Genomic DNA, 16,509 nt, shown 5'->3' on the forward strand with positions numbered 1-16,509 from the left:
ACTTTTCAGTGGCATTCACATCACGTGAAGTAGGAAAGGTGTGTGTTTCCACATAATTCTTCAAATTAATAAACAAAAGATGAGTTGATTGAATTAATAATTCATAAATACTAATTGTATTTGAATGGAGACCTATCCAACCATTGCCCTGTTTGACCTGAAAATATATTCCTCAGCTTGAAGTATTTCTCTAAATTTTGATTTGATGACAGCAAATCTTTTAATCACTCTCATAATTTTACGACTTTAACTTAAAACCACTCTAATCCTTCAAAAAGAATTGACATTTAGTCAAACAAAATGATGAATTTCTTTGCATTGCAGTAAGCGCTCATATGCTCAATATGTCTCAAGCTTAAAGATTTCTTAGCCAAAGCTTGACCCAAAGTGAATTCAGTTTAAATATGTATTTGCACAGTAATTATGGCTCAGTACAACTTAAACTCTAGAGAAATATACAAACATATTAATGGGTGGTACTAAATGCCAAAACACAGCAAATTTCATTTTGTTTCATGTTATTTTCCATGTTTCACTGTGTGGTCACAAGCCCAGTTTAATCATATTTCACACCACCATCCTTGAAATGTTTATTCTCTGTACATTTAGTTCTGTAGTCCCAAATTTAAGCATGTTTTAGAATAGTTACCAATGCGTGATGTTAACTATAGCAGAGGTCCACAGAATTCCTCGGCTTTTTTCCCACATCATTCTACTACAGCCTATGATTATGCTTATTGTGCTTAATGATAAATTAATGTTATAATGCAGACACAGTGGTATATTTTACTTAAATATGTTCCTACATTTGATTTCTTTTAGTGAATTTAAGTCATTTAGGGAGGCATGCAGAGGCCAAGGGTTGAAAAACCTAGTTTTTGTGGAAATGTTTACTTAAGCTATGGCTTTAGCTGGAGAAACCTTTGGGGAAATCACAACATAAGCAGACGACTTTCAGTATTTATACAATAATTCATTACTACAAAATAAGAACTCTGATTCTTTCTCAATGAAGCTGTACTACGTCCAGTTTTCACACAAACGTTCCTATTCCTTTGAAAGGAAGGTCAGTGACCAACTCAGTCACTGGATTTAACCATTCAGCATGTTACTAGCTGTTCACCGTCCCTTCAGTTGAATGTTTTATTCTGTTAGCACCTGGAATTTTGAGAAGAGGGACGGGGTGATTAGGTAGGGGAATTTGGTAAGAGTTTGAATGCTGCTATGGGGTGTGGAGCAGTGTTGCAGAGATTTAGGGTTAGCACACACTGTTTTGATGGGTGGAAGTTATTCCCTCTAAGGCCCGTGTAGCCTGGTATCAGAATGTCTTTCTGAGTTTATTGGTTGACTGAAAGAGCAACCAAGCCTACTGTTCACCTAGGTTAGGCATTCTGTTTTCACCCCAGTGTTAGGGTTTACTATTGATATGTAACACAGAGTTAATGTGAAGTTTGCTAATGAATTCACTGCTCATTATTCCTAACTGCTCTGGAAACATGAAGCAAGCTGAAGTAGAGAAAAATCATCTCCCCATATGAACCATTCCTACACACGGCCATGTTGAATAACAGCTAATGCTACTGGTTCTTCATTTCATATGGTATGGATTATTTAGAAGTTAACAGTATACTAAAACCAGGTATAGTCCCCTGGATCTCTGAGCAAGCCCATATAGGGCTCCACGCTGTATGTGGAAGAGCAAACAAGTATGAGGTCCAGAGCTGCAGATTTCAGACACAGTGGGGTAGGAAGGCATTATTTCTGAAAGCCGCTTCATCTTCACCCATTTCAAACCTCAGCAAGCCCAAAGTTTAGTGGTTTAGAACCATCAAGTTTAATAACTGAACATACATGTTTCACTGCTGAAAAAAGCACTCCTCAAGAAGGTGTAAAAGTTAATCTATACTCCAGTAACTTATTTATGAGAACAGCAATGGTAAAATAGATAAATCTTATTGGAGCAAAAGCCCAACCTCCATAAACACATTCTGGAAGATTATTTTGCTTTTTGCCTTTAGATAATTTTAACATGAAACAAAATAAAACAACCATATGAACATGAAACTATCCTTGTCGTTGTTCCCTCACAGCTCAGAAAAATGTGTCAGTATGGTAGTATACAGTACTGATCTAAGTGTTCATTATAGCAGTTATGATGAAACCACGTGGGCTATCTTGGCTGGATCTGACACAGCAAACCAGGTCATCTGGCCTGCAACGCGTTCCTTGCTGGCCTTTTTATAATGGGTGGTTCTGGCATAAATGAAGAACAGATAATAGGCTTGACGGATTCTTTTGGATCCTTTCTCAAGTGCCCTGTACCTCTTCCCCTCTGCGTGACCAAGAAAGCACATCTGGTAATAAAATGCCAATAGCTTCTTGTCGTATCATGAACTGCACCCACGTTCATCTAGTTTGTCACTGGGGCACGTTCTGTGTCCCACGAAATGACAGATGCAACAGGAGATGTAGGCAGTTTTGCCTAATGAAGGGCAATTCTTCTGTCACATGAACAAAACTGTCCTTAATTGTACGACTGAATGCAGACTTCACAATTGGCAAGGAACAACTGCATTTTTGACAGGGCAAAATGCGACACAAGAAAAACTTGAAGCTTCTTTGAGAAACAATCTCCATTTTGGAGGGTACAGAGATGTGGAAAAAATAGTGAAAGCAAATAAATAGGGAACCAGTTTGGTGGTAATGACAAATTGTGTTATTTTTTCCTATAAAGAGAGATGGAAAAAAAGTATTTGCTGATACTTGTGGCAAGCAACTTATAGTCTACTATGTTCAATTTGATTCTCCATAAGTCTTAATAGGTCTGACTATGGATATTATCAATGGCCATAAATATTAAACTAGTCTTATCCTAAGAACAGCAATAATATTCAGCAATAATGTTCAGCTCTCACCCTGTCCAGCTGTGAATTTCACAAGTTGACTATATAGAATCATAGGGTTGGAAGGGACCTCTGGAGATCATCTAGTCCAACCCCCCTGCCAGAGCAGGGTCACCCAGAGCAGGTTGCACAGGAACGCATCCAGGCGGCTTTGGAATGTCTCCAGTGACGGAGACTCCACCACCTCTCTGGGCAGCCTGTGCCAGGGCTCTGCCACCCTCAAAGGAAAGAAGCTCCTCCTCATGTTTAGGTGGAACTTCCTATGCTCAAGTTTGTGCCCATTACCTCTTGTCCTGTCCCTGGGCACCACTGAAAAGAGCCTGGCCCCATCCTCCTGACACCCACCCTTTCAGTATTTATAAGTGTTGACAAGGTCCCCCCTCAGCCGTCTTTCTTCCAGACTGAAGAGACCCAAATCCCTCAGCCTTTCTTCATAAGAGACATGTTCCAGTCCCCTAATCATCTTGGTAGCCCTCTGCTGTCCCCTCTCCAGCAGTTCCCTGTCCTTCTTGAACCGGGGAGCCCAGAACTGGACACAGTGCTCCAGGTGCAGCCTCACCAGGGCAGAGCAGAGGGGGAGAATGACCTCCCTCCACCTGCTGGTCACACTCTTCTTGATGCACCCCAGGATGCCATTGGCCTTCTTGGCCGCAAGGGCACATGGCTGGCTCATGGTCATCCTGTTGTCCACCAGGACTCCCAGGTCTCTCTCCACAAAGCTGCTCTCCAGCAGGTCAGCCCCCAACCTGTACTGGTGCATGGGGTTATTCCTCCCCAGGTGCAGCACCTACACTTGCCCTTGTTGAATTTCATAAGGTTTCTCTCTGCCCAATCTCCAGCCTGTCCAGGCCTCTCTGTATGGTGGCACAGCCTTCCGGTGTGTCAGCCACCCCTCCCAGCTTTGTGTCATCGGCAGACTTGCTGAGGGTGCACTCCATCCCTTCATCCAGACCACTGATGACTATATTGAAGAGGACTGGACCCAGTACTGAGCCCTGGAGAACACCACTCGTCACTGACCTCCAACTAGACTCTGTGCCCCTAATCACCACCCTCTGAGCTCTGTCTTTCAACTGGTTATCTATCCACCTTACTGTCCATTCATCTAGCCCACTCTTCCTAAGCTTCCCTATGAGGATGCTGTGGGAGACTGTGTCAAATGCCTTGCTTAAGTCAAGGTAGACCACGTCTACCGCCCTCCCCTCATCTATCCATCCAGTCATGCCATCATAGAATGCTATCAGATTGGTCAGACATGATTTCCCCTTGGTGAATCCGTGTTGACTACTTTTGATAGCTTTCTTTTCCTCCACATGCCTTGAGATGACACCCAGAACGAGCTGTTCCATCATCTTTCCAGGGATGGAGGTGAGGCTGACTGGCGTGTTGTTCCCCGGCTCCTCCTCCTTGCCTTTTTTGAAGACTGGAGTGACGTTGTCTTTCCTCCAGTCCTCAGGCACCTCGCCTGTTCTCCAGGACCTTTCAAAGATGATGGAGAGCGGCCCAGCAATGACTTCCGCCAGCTCCCTCAGCACTCTCGGGTGCCTCCCATCGGGGCCCATGGACTTGTGAATATCTAATTGACCTAACTGATCCCTCACTCGATCTTCCTCAATCCAGGGGAAGTCTTCCTCTTTCATCGTTAACTTTCTCCAAAACCTGGGACTCCTGAGGGCTGAGCCAAGCAGTAATACTCGTAATAATACAGTAATAATACGTACTCTAAAGAAATACTCCTTCAATTTATCTTACTTTACCTGCCATCAATTATACAGAATTATGACTGATTCTTCTAATACAGTATTTTTTTTCTTTCATTCCGTTCAAGACAAGACTTCTAAGAGTGCTCACAGGTAATTAAAAACATAACATTAGCCTTGCTGTCCTCTGGATCTTTCCAGAATTATTTCTGTATTTTTTTAACAAGGAATTCACATTCCAAACAAAGGCTCATGAGTGTCAGTGACAATAAAATCTTAACTTTCTCTGTATTGCTTTCCATTTCCCTAATGAATCGAAGATCTAATTTTTGCTTTTTCCTACTGTTGACATATTCTGGAGAGATTTTTACTTTGCTAGTTTACCAGTGACAATGAGAATTTCTTTTCTCAGAGGAATGGGAAAGTTTAAAGCTCAGCAGCATGAGAGGCTTGGATTGTTTTTGCCAGCGTACATTACCTTCAAATTTATGCAAGCTGAATCTCCTATGCCAAGTTTTTAAAATTAATCTGGAGTCTCTCACAATTCCCTATGGTTTTCACAAACTGAAAAGTTTATGGGCCAAACTGTTGAAAAATGCCTCTGGATTTCTCTTCTGCTTTGGCACATGCAAAAAGCATCTGCAGTTACCAACCACTTTGTTTCAAAATCATGCCCACCTTCCTTTGTGTATGATAACCGTGAGAAGCCATGGAGCTTTAACTGAGCCAAGGAGCTTGAACACTGGCAAGCTGTAATCCACCCTCAATCAGCACTCTCCAAAGCAGAAATATCCCACATAGTTCAGAAAGGGATAACAACATTCAAGCAGCTTTTTCATTTACATTATCAGGTCGCCTCACTTCTTTTTTTTGAAGGAAATCTTTCGGAAAACCTTTTTTTTTTCCCCAGTCTTAATGGATATGTCCATACCACTCAATGAGAGGGCTAAGGAGTGAACGCAACACCGCAGCCCTTGACTATGCAACTGATTGATTGTCCCTGCCCCTAACTCTGGGCTGTTCCAACCACCTCTCCACAACGCCTGGGCAAATTCAGGTGTTAATTTAATGATGGATCACTCCCAAAAGATGGTATAGGTAGGAATACATGACATTTAAGTCCCTCTGCCCTGCACAATCCTCCAATATGATCTGCACACCCTAAAACTCCCGCAAGTCTTCAGGCCGCACCACAGTGCAGGCAGCAAGTGCTCTTGGCATCGTGCCCTAAGAACACCCTGGCAGACTACAACGTCCATCTTGCAGCGTTACAGACACTGAACTGAAACACATAAAATAAGAATTAGCATTACCTCAGAACCACACGGGGACAGCCAGAGCAGAATTCTGTGCAGCGTGGATGTGGACAGTTTGCTCTGGAGGCTTCTTGCCCTGCACAGCAAAGACACAAACTAGTTCATGCCTGAGAGCCCTGGTCCAGGAATCGGTCCCTCATCTGTTCAATTTGCTACAATCTGCACAGGAACCTTTGTTTTAAAGTTAAAAAAAAGTCTACTATTTGATACGACTGTCTTTGAAAAAATTTTGCTTTCATATGATAAAGAAATAATTCAAATAATTCCTTCAGAAATTCTTTTAAGACTGAAACTAGAACTTGACAGTGACTCAAGAGAATGTATTTTGACATTTATGAAAATGTTGAGCATTACGTCTCGATACCTTTTAGGGATATAAGCATAAGCATCCTCCTAAACAAAAGTCTATTATTTATACACATATATGTCTTCTACATATGGGAAAGTTGCAGTTCTCTTCTAAACTGGAGTGTTATAATTTCTAGATTAGAAGAATAAAAAGTATTTAGTGATTCGAAACATCATGAAAGTCAAGCATTGCCAGTTCAAGATGAAGAATCAGGCTGAGTATTTTTTTCTCCAGTACATTCACCAAAGCACACAATTTACACTGCTCACGCTCCATCGTTAAGTCCAGCAATTGCATTATCCTCCTCGCCAGCTTCTTGAGGAAACCCTCCCAGTATGGTCCAGCTTCTCAAATGACTGAGGACTACAAAATATAAGGAATGATGAACAGCAGCAATGGAAGGGTTATCTTTTGCTAGTTATTCATGCAAAGAAAGTAATTTTCTGTACAAAGAATCCTTGCAATCAGTTGTTTATAATCTCACATAAAACTTGAATAAAAGACACAGAGTGGTTTTCTCTCACAAGTTATGGATTTCTAATTATTTTTCTTTCACTAGTTTCTTGTAATACTATTTACAGTTCACATCAGAAAACCGAGGTGGTGTTCAGTGTTGACTTGACTGGCATTTTACTTTAAGTGTGCCCATTTTTCTTTCCAATTTGGATTCTGAAATTGAGTTCAGAGTGGTACTGGGTGAGCCAGGCTGGCTGTGCTGCCTGATATTCATTGCTCATGTGTTGCAGCTCCCTGAGACCTCCCACCGTTACAAGTCTCAGCCCCTCAGGTCACCTCTCTACAAGGCTTTGGTTCACCTGTGCATTTGCTGTCATCTCTGTTGCTTTTGATGATGCAGATAATTTCTTAAATAAATCTAACAGTGAATTTGTAATTTGAATAATGTAAGAATAAAATTCTGCAGGGTAGGATTTGCATAGGGTTTTTATGCAAATATCTGTAAGTGTTTATGCCTTCAAAACACTCACGCACTTTAGGTTTTTTCACTTAATGAATATTCTCTGCTGGACTATTTAGAGATCACCTACAAGCATCTTTGTTTACAGAGTAAGTTAATTAATACAGCTAATACACCAGGGCATAGGGGTGAATTTTTTTGTATCTGCTCCAAACACATTCAAGGGTCTGCTGGTGTCCAGTGGTGTGACATGGCTGAAAACCAAGGCAAGTTTGTTGACAAAGTAGCTAAGGTTCACAAACCTTTCAGATGAACCTCCAGCAAATTTTCAGTGAACTTGGGCTGATACAGTATTTCCCTTCAAGCAATGTGAAAATGGCCACTTTAAATCCCTTCAAACTACAACTATGTGAATAAATTATTTTTAAGGTTCAGCTGTAGTTAACAATATTCCAGGTTAACATAAAAAAAGCAGCCAATCCTCCCCCCTCCCACCCAAGCCCTGTTTTAGTTCAATTCCATGCATTTTAGTAACAGCAATAAAAATTACGAAAGAAAAGGCCTTATGAACATTCATGAAACTACAATCCTCTCCCCAGGACTACGAACATCTGGCTCATGACCAAACCCCTGGCTCAAATGCCCTCTTAAGGCTGTGGAGCAAGATTTAAACACTGGTCTTCTGCTTCCCAGACAAGCGCCCTAACTCCCTGGCTACAGCTTACAGTAGAGAAGGACTCTCAATTTGTCTTGTCAAAGTTGCTCCAAGATTAAGCTATGATAAATAGGTGTAGTAATGCCTGCACTCTATGACAGTCAGCAGACCCAATTAGGAGAGTGATATCTTGATTACAGCCCCTGTTCCACTCACTAATCCTTTACAGATAGTTAGAGCAACTGGTAAACAAATGAAGAAATAAAATACCAGGGGAATGAGCACTGAGTATTTATAGCTTACTCTGATACAACTAACAAAATTAGAGAATAGTATTGATGACTGATTCATCCAGGGCTTTATGCCATATACCAAACACAAAACCAATGCCAGACGCCGTGAAGCTCATTAATTATGATTTTCTTAAGGCTCTTTGCCACTTGCTGCAGTATAGCTTATTTGGAGTGTGAGGGTAACACATATCTGACATACATTTAGTTAATTAGTATAAGTTGGAATGCGGTTTTGCACTTCTGCCTCTCTGAACATTGGTACCTGTTAAGACTGGAGAGTAACCTTCAGAGAACACGGTGACGAAGTGCAGAAAAATGCTCTGCTCCAAGGAAAATGAGTGTGAGCAGCCTTCAATTCCAGCAATGCTACTTGACAGGCCAGTAACACCTCTTACAATTTCAATCCAAACAATCTCATTAGCTTCTCTGACAGAAACTATCAGAGATAACATTTCTCTTGGCTTCACAATACAATTAAGGTGGGAGGGGACCTCCAGAACAGGCAAAGGCCCCATGGGAGCAACGCTGACTCTAAGAGCTCCCTTAATATGCAAAAAAGGAGAAATATTTCCATAATGCTGCAGGCCATACCAATGTCTATGGTTAAGGGAAATTCACTTTGAAGAATATGGATTATAGGCAGCCATCCAAAGCCACGTATAGAATCACCTGATAAAAGTCTAGGCTCAAGACACAATATTCTGTTAAACTAAGAAAGCTCAGCATTGTTTTAGCTGAGTACAGAGGAAAAACAAATTAGGTGCTGATATTCAAAACTCAATAAAGACCCTCATTTGTTTATTTATAAAATAAAATGGCATCTAAAAGACAACTCCATGATCATTTGCTGAGGATGTGGAAAACATTTTTTTGGTGTTTTGTGCAATGTGAATAAAGCTTTACCTGCTTCTGTCCTCATCTGTTATAAAGAGCTTTCATCTGCAGTGAGGGCCCTTGCAGGTTGTGGTATTTGCTATTGTTGAAACCTCTCGTGAGAGTCCTTTGTAAAACTGGAAAGTGAGCCAAGGGAGCTCATAATAAATATAGAATAGCAAAGCCCTTTCTTAAATGAATGAATGAATGAATAAGTGAATGACTTTTTATGGTAAATACAAAATATCTGAATACTGAATGCTTACCCTGAATGCAATTCCAACAGAAACATTTTGTTTTACTGCTACAGTTCATACTTAACTCAAAAAATCAAAAGGAGGCTATCATTGGTGGAAACTGGAACCACTTTTTATAGATCCTCACAGATGTCTAAATATACTGTCTTATGGTAATCGCAAAACCAAGATTATTTTTTTTCCCTTTTTTTGACTGATTGCTTTTCAGGTTCTGAGTGGGCCTATCTTAATTAATCCCAAAAGGATTTCTGAGATGCACCAGCTACAATCCTGCTCATCTAATGTCTCTGATTTCAGAGCACTAAAATGCCACGTGTTTGGCCTAATGACTTTTAATCATACAGAGAATCACTAGGCATTCCTCCACAGTATCTGAATTATTGAATTCTATTTATCTAGAAAGAAATGGTATAGGTTCAGGCTGTACTGTTGTTTCACTACCAAAAAAAAAAAAAAGTTAAACTAAGCAAAAATAATTAATTATCTTTGAACTAAAAGCCACGTAAACGAAAGACTGTGTTCCTCATCCTACAGCCCTTTACTCAGCAGCCTCTTTCTTTGTGTGATAAGCAGCACACACAGACACAGAGCACATGATGGGAGAGCACACTCAGATATATCCCCACCAAAAAATATATCCCACAGGAGTATCTTAAATCCTGACTTTTCTAAAAAGGAGAGCATTTTGTATCTTTTGCCTAATCACCACTGTTAGAATGTTTTAGGTGAAATAAAGACATTTGAAAACCCATTCAGTGCCACTGCAGGCAGGGCACCTTACCAGCTATTGAAGGTGTCTGGGCCCCTGGGAGGGCAAGAAGCTCTAGAGGCTAGCAGCACTGACAGCTAATTTTATTGTCATTAGACCCTGAACGCAGTTAGCTTTCCCAGGGAAATAATATGACTTTTCTTGCATTTAATATTTAAAATGTGATTTAAATGTTAATAATTGATGTGAGACTACTTTTAATTTCTATCAGTGAAAGAATACACTGCAGTCTATTCCATTTTCAGCAGGAAGAAAACTGTGGGCACTGTGGTCTTTTGTTATTAAAGCATTACCGTAGCAGTGTGAGTCTGTACAAATGTTAATTTGTCACCATTTTCTCATAGGATAATATTTACAGTATTTCAGAGTGTATGTATGTGATCAGCATTTTGTACCCGCCACACTAGCAACTGCCGCAAGGTTTGTTCTTCATGACAGATTTACAACTGCAATTCAGAGTGTATAAGGTTTGCCTTTGGGCAAACCAAAGGTGCCAAGATCTTTGCTTAATGATGGTCACCACTGTTTTTTTAAAAAAAATCTGGAGACATATCAAAGCAATACATGGGAGGAAGGAAGGGAAAGGAAGGGAAACTGTTAAAAGAAAGTCAAAGAGATGGGGTAAAAGGCTGTACTACATCATGCACAGGCTTTCCTCTGCTCCCTCACTTTTCTGAAACCCAGCAGAGCTGAAAACAGTATGCTCATCCACTAGAAGACCAGAAAAGGTGACAGAGAAAAAAAAAAGTTAAAAAAAAAAACCTGCACAGATAAAGCTACCACAGAAAAATTATTAAAAACCCCACAGCTTTTAGAAACGCTTAACAATTTTAATAGCGCATAAAAGAAACTGGCAAAATACATTTCAAAGAGCATAAAAGAGAAAAAAAGAACAACTAATCTAGCACCATCATAAAAAGCGAAACAAAAATGTTCACTCTAACAGACAAATTTATATTTTTACAGAAGAGAGATGAAAGAAAGGACGCAATCACATGGATTTTAGAATAAGCTATTTCAGTGTATATATAATGTATTTGAAAATGAGTGTCTCTCTGCAATGAAAAGGGATGGAACACAGGAGATGCTTGAAAAGGCACTTGGCCTATTCCCCTGCTTTAAGACTGGACAGACCGCAATCAGAATGACTCCCGGGGAATGTTTCTTATCCTGTTCCTAAAAATCTTGATGAAGACTTCTTTCTAACTCCTTTGCAAGCCTACTCCAGTGTTACATTACTCTTTATCACTCAAAGTCTTTTCCTGATGTCAAACTTGTATCATGTTTGCTGCATTTTATGCCCTTGTTACTAATCTGACAAACTGTGGACACTGAGAACAGAATCTTTCATTTAGAGTAAACTTTTACATATTTGATGGCTTATAATGGCTTTTGTCAGCCCTCTCCTGACTAAACAAACCACTTTTCCAAACCTGTTGTCATTTCCTTCATTCTCCTCCGTTTTTTCCAAATGCCCCACTTCCCTGGCGTGCAGTGCCCAAAACCGAGTGCCGCACTCCAGCTGATGTCTTACGAACACTGTGAGCAGCACAGAAAGATCACGTTATCTGTCTTGCAGATCATGCTGTGCTGAGCGTTCCATCATGATGTTTGCCTCTCCTGTAAAAGGCTGACATTGCTGAGTTTATGACTCATTATACCCTCCAAATTCTTTCCGCATATTTGTAGCTTACTGTTTTTCCCCTCGCCTGAATTTGAGCAGGTGATTACTCCTGTCCAAGAGCCTACACTTCTCACTGAATCCTATTCTCATTTCAGGCCAGACAGTTTTTCAAACTCGTTGAGGAGCTTCTGAATTTTAATCTTCTAGCCCCTTTAAACCAGTACTGTCTGCAACTGCCTAAACATGCTACCTAATCCAGCATACACGGCATTCATGAAAATGATACAAGACTAAACTTTGGAGGAACCACGCTTACAAGAGGCCTTGCATTTTAGAAAAGAACCACAGACAGCTGCTCCAAGCATGGACACTGCATTCATCTTATATTAATTTATCTATGTTCTTTTATTTTCCTTATGGGAATGCCATATGCAACACTGCCAAAAGCTTCACCTCTGCTGGAATCTAAGAACAGGACTTCATTTGCCTTTCCTCTAGGAAGGCCTTCTGTGTTATCATTGAAAGAAATCAGATTGTTGTGATTTAATTTGCTTTTGACAAAACTATACTGCCTCTTATTGATCACCTATCAGAGGTTAATTGTCTCAGAGGTGCTCACAAGTAGTTTATTTATGCCAGTATTTTTCCAGGAACTGAAGTTAAGCACACAGGCCTGCATTCTCTCCTGCTCATGCATTCCCTCCTTTTATGACAGTCACTAGACTACCAATATATTTGTTTACTGGATCTCATCCATTAAGATTTCAAACAAACTTACTAATGGATCTGAGATTGCTTTAGACACTTTAAGAAATCCTTTTTGATTAAAGCCATCAGACCCAATTAATTTCAGATCACTCAACTCAGCTACATGTTTTTCTCCTCAGCAGCTTGGTCAGCAATTGGCCCCTTGTGCAATGGAGTCCATAGGTGGTTTTCTCTTCGAAGCAAAGATCTACATGCACAGGAGAAAAGATCATACTGCCTTTCTCTTTTCTCCACTCTTAACAGACTTCAGAGTAGCCTCCAGACTCTATAGCCCCCAAATAAACCAACCTAGCATAAGGCAAGAAAATCAGCATAATCTTTAAAAAACCCTTTAATTTAATCAGAGGGCTACACATGCTCCAGCCAAGAGATTATTGAAGAATTTCTGAATTTGGAACCAAAATAATTTTTGAATTTGCCTTCAAAACAGTTGAGTTTAAGCAACCACATTCAGCTGAGATACTGGAAATGTGTATCTAAGAAAACCTGTCCATCAGATGCTTTGAGAAAAGCAAATAATCAAATAATGATTATTTACAGAAAACTCTTATGCTGTCTGCGACGCTTAATAAAAGAAATAACCTGTACCACTGGCCAGAAAACACCAGAATATTTGCAAAATTAAAAAAGGAAGGAAGCAGCAGCCAATATTCTGCTCAGAGGGTGCAGGCAACTGCAGAAACATGCATTCCTGAGACTGCATTCCTCAAACAGGTGAAGTGATGCTTGACAACATGAGTCAGAGCAAAAAAGTCATCAACTTCCCCAAACTTTGACAAGATTATAGACTTGCTGCGAAACCAGCTAGCATGTACTGTGGGAGCCTGTGGGCTACTGAAAGTGATTTCATTAGCTGACAGATGGGAAATGAAGGGCCCAGCCCTAGATCCTGCGAACCTTTCTTATTCTACATAGCAGACACACTAGCAACAGCATCAGACATGAACCTGGTTCTGACTAACTGATTATCTTTTTGCTGGAAGTGACATGTGGGCTGATACGTGGTTTATCTCCTGTCATGTGTATAACACAGCCTTTAAACAAATCACCTTCCTCACACATTCAGCAAGGCAGAGGGAGTGCCAAAATAAGGTATGGGAAAGCAGTTTCACAGCATTATTACACAGAGCATGTAACCCTTCCAGACTGCTTTGTATGCAACTACATCACACACCATAAAACAAATCAGTAATTCCCATCTCCAAGAAGAAATGTATCTCTAATCCAACATTTACCTCAATAAAGGATAATACTGCAACTACACAGCTGTGAAGTCAACGTGGCATAAATCACTACTAAAGCTTTCCCCTTTCAAAGAGTATTTTTTCTGTGAATTAACTTAAGAGAAATAGAGACTTAATAAGTGAATCATACTTATCTATTGACTTAAATAATTTCATGTATGTTAAGGGATCCTTGAATATCTACAGTAAGGTAAAATTTGACATCATATGCTGTACAGAGATATCTAATATTGACAGAAGGCTTGAAATGCTCATGTTTGAGTAAAAGGTGAGAAGGTTGGTTGAATTATCTGATGGTAATGCCCAACCTTGTTACGGGTTTTGAAGTTCTCGGTATGCTGAGGAACACACTTTCCTCTGCAGCCTCTTGCTCAGTTGAAATAACTGGAAGAAACTTAAACTAATTACCACGGGTGAGATTGGATCTCTGCTCCCGGAATAACATTGTGCCACTTCCACCACTGCTTATACGTTATGCTTCACTTCTGACAGCAATGAGAGGTGTGCTGCACTCACTCCCTTTGGATGATAGACTGAAAAAGCCACAAGGAAACTTGCACTTTTTTAACACTGTGAGTTGGAGTAAAAAGCTTTCCCAAGTAGCAGCAGTAGCTTTCTATTCAATGCAATTTAACAGCAAAATCCACAAAGTGCTTCCATGCAGACTCCAGCATGTGAAAATTCAGTATATAAATGACTATAAACTATCATAGAATCTTCATGGTTGGAAAGGACCTTGGAGATCATCGAGTCCAACCAAACAACCTATATTCTCTGTCACTAGAGCATGCCCTGAAGTGCCACATCTAGACGTTTCTTAAACACCCCTAGGGATGGTGACTCAACCACCTCCCCGGGCAGGCCGTTCCAGTGCCCGACCACTCTTTCAGTAAAGTAATTCTTCCTAATCTCTAATCTAAACCTCCCCTGCTGCAACTTCAGACCATTTCCTCTGGTCCTGTCATTGTTCACCTGGGAGAAGAGGCCAACACCCATCTCTCTACAACATCCTTTCAGGTAGCTGTAGAGGGCAATGAGGTCTCCCCTCAGCCTCTTCTCCAAACTAAACATGCCCAGCTCCCTCAGCCTCTCCTCATATGACCTGGTCTCCAGACCCCTCACCAGCCTGGTAGCTCTCCTCTGGACACGCTCCAGCACTTCAGTGTCCCTCCTGTTCAGAGGGGCCCAGAACTGAACACAGTACTCGAGGTGAGGCCTCACCAGTGCCGAGTACAGAGGCACGGTCACTTCCCTGCTCCTGCTGGCCACACTGTTCCTGATACAAGCCAGAATGCTGTTGGACTTCTTGGCCACCTGGGCACACTGCTGGCTCATGTTAAGCTGGCCGTCCACCAGCACCCCAGGTCCTTTTCTGATGGGCAGCTTTCCAGCCACTCTTCCCCAAGCCTGTAGCGTTGCTTGGGGTTGTTGTGACCGAAATGCAGGACGCGGCACTTGGCCTTATTAAGCCTCATACAGTTGGCCTTGGTCCATCGATCCAGCCTGTCCGGGTCCCTCTGTAGAGCCCTCCTACCCTCAAGCAGATCAACGCTCCCACCTAGTTTGGTGTCATCTGCAAACTTACTGAGGGTGCACTCAATCCCCTCATCCTGATCATTGATGAAGATATTAAACAAAACTGGCCCCAAAACTGAGCCCTGAGGGATACCACTAGTGATCGGCCACCAAGAGGATTTCACCCCATTAATCGCCCGTTTCCTGTGTGGCAGACTAATACAGACATGTAGTCTGGAAAGAAAAACTCATAGTCAAGTTTGTCCGTGGTGTTCTGAAACCTGTCATGGCACTTGAGGAAACAGCCTGGCTCCCATTTTTTTTAGTTCAGCACATCACCTATACCACCAAACCTGAGACATGCACACAAGAGGATATGGGATGGAAATACCAGGACAAACTATCCAATCTCTGTTTTGGAAAGAAAGGCACCGTCGTGACAAACACAGGTACTAAGAGTAACGTACAGTAACTTACAGAGCATGACACAGAGAGAAATAACAAAGAAACATTTCAGCATTATACAGCTCCAATTCAATGCAATTTGGATCATGATGATAGACTTTATTCTTGCGAACGTTATAAAGCATTAAACCTGTATATTAGAGTCAGGCCAGTTTCAGCACTAAAACATTGCCTTGGGCAGGTTTCCTACACGAGGAGAGGAAAAAGCTGATCTGCCACTGGCTTTTATTGCTAGTGAAATGAAACAATAAACAGGGGCAGGAGAAAAAGAACACATTTTCACAGCGTTCAGGTATGCTGTAGGTCAAAAGAGCTGTGTGGAATTGGTCTGTGCCCCCAAATGAGTCCTCTTGGAAGTCACAGCTAAGAATTAGCCACACAATGATGGGGGGAAATACATTAAGAAATGTAGTCTTTAATGCATGAATAAATATGCCACCCTAGATATTTCAGATTTATACTGTAATTTCATTATGACAAAGAGTAAAACAAACACATCCAAAGACCTTAGAAAAGCCAAGTCTGCAGAGGACTCAAAGACTGAATGCAAAGATTGCCCCACAGAGTCCTCACAATAGGAAGTAAACGCTGAATACATTCAAAATACCTAGTGTTTTGGGGATGAATTCTTGGGTGAGATTCCAGGTTGGTGACTCAGCCTACTTCTTATGGAAGAAAAAGTGTGTTTAGAGGACAAAAACCGATACAAACTGAAATAATTCTCTTGACTCAGCAGGTTCGGCACATTGGCACAGGCACCTTGCACTGTCTCCGAGCATCCCAGCTCCCAAGGCCAAAGGCATGGGGAGAGTTATTGCTCAGAGATTTTTCCGTGCATGAATGCTTGATGTTCGCATAGCAA

Source organism: Larus michahellis, chromosome 6 (genome assembly GCF_964199755.1).
Source record: "Larus michahellis chromosome 6, bLarMic1.1, whole genome shotgun sequence".
NCBI lineage: Eukaryota > Metazoa > Chordata > Aves > Charadriiformes > Laridae > Larus > Larus michahellis.